This window comes from Phytophthora parasitica (genome assembly GCF_000247585.1).
Source record: "Phytophthora parasitica INRA-310 unplaced genomic scaffold supercont2.16, whole genome shotgun sequence".
In the NCBI taxonomy this organism is placed as follows: Eukaryota; Oomycota; class Peronosporomycetes; order Peronosporales; family Peronosporaceae; genus Phytophthora; species Phytophthora nicotianae.
Genome location: NW_008649002.1, coordinates 812,325 through 813,895, shown reverse-complemented (window position 1 = coordinate 813,895; position 1,571 = coordinate 812,325).

The following is a 1,571-nucleotide window of genomic DNA, read 5'->3' as shown; positions in this document are numbered from 1 at the left end:
TCAGGTGAGTATGCCGCCATCTTTGTATATTATTAACTTTATATTTATCAGGTTGAGAACATTTATTTATGAAGCACGTAGAACCTCAAAACAAATTGTTTCTATTCAATCGACCGCCGGAGTCATATCCCAAAAGCTTCTCCAGCGCTCCGCATTGTCATCGTGCTTCCACCTCATGCACAAACAAAATGTTTCTGGATTCTCCACGTGAACAAACGTCTTCATCATGAGCGGATCGTTCGTCGTGGTTGATCCTTCTTTCAAACGACTGAAAACGCGATCTGTGCACCGAGCATCCAGAACCTTCACGAAGACCTCGACCTACACGCAAGTGTCAGTAAACTTACACCAGAACTACGCGCTCACAAAGTACCTTGCGTCTGTTGCCAATTGATTGATTCTCTTCAACAGATCCGGGTAGCATGTTGACGATGGGAACCTCAATGCTCATACCGTCGAACCAACCATGCATATCGCGAGAAAGCGCAAGCCTGTTGTTTGAGTCGCGATCGTACTTGGCGAATTCCCGTTTGTGGTCTCTGCTTTGCTTTCTCGACACCAAATGACAGCTTTCTGCCTTGCCGTACGGTAGGAAGAACTTCTCGTGTTCAATCCGCTGAAAACGAAACTCGTCAGTCGACGAGTCCAGATTCGAAACGCTTGTAGTCAACGATATCGATGAAACTGTGTTTTGAGGAGATTCCGAATCGTCTGGAACGTAGTCGCAGTAGAAGACGCGCTGAAGGTCAGTAGACACAGCGTTAACTGGTGCAACACGTGTCTCAACAACCTGGTTAGTTAACGGAGAGCCCAGTGTTTGCGGTCCAGTCCTTAAGTCAGTTTCGAAGAGCAAAGCAGCATCTTCTATAAAAGAAACAGAGTTAGCCTCAATAAAGCAGTAGTACGATGCAGCAACAACATATAGAAGCACGTACTTGTCTCGAATAGAACATGAAAACACAATTTCTTGTCTTCATACCAAAACGCGACATTCTTGTTGCCGATACGGCGCGTAGGATCGTAGTATCCAATGCGTAATGTCGCCATCCAGTACAGTTTGCAGCGAATCCCTTTCGTGTTCAACGCGTTATCGACGGACCCAGTAACGAGCCACAATCTTGTCCCTTGTTCTAGCCCTCCTTCCGGAACCTTCACCAGCACGTGAATCTGTTTCACTTTCGGAGCGTCCATGCCTTCCAGGTACTCAGAAATCGGATCCTCTCCCTGCAACTCCTTGTCTTTGTGCGTTAGAGATTCGACGAGATCAGTCTTCTCGCCCTTCTTCAGCTTCTTCACATCTTCAGAGAGGCTCGACAGCCATGCGTTGCCCCCCGCCTTCGCCAGGAAAAGCTGCAGCTCGTCGGCAGGAAACTGGTACATCTTCTCCACCTTGATCGCCTTCTTCAAGTCCCCCACCAATTGACCCGCGTCGATGTCCACAGGGAATGCGTTTCCCGCCACACCAACGACCGCACACACTAGCTTCACCATCTTTCCTCTTGCTGGCGGATTCTGGAATGAGGAAGAAGGGAGGGCGAGAATTTCCGTTCGTATTTAAGCGGAAATGAAGG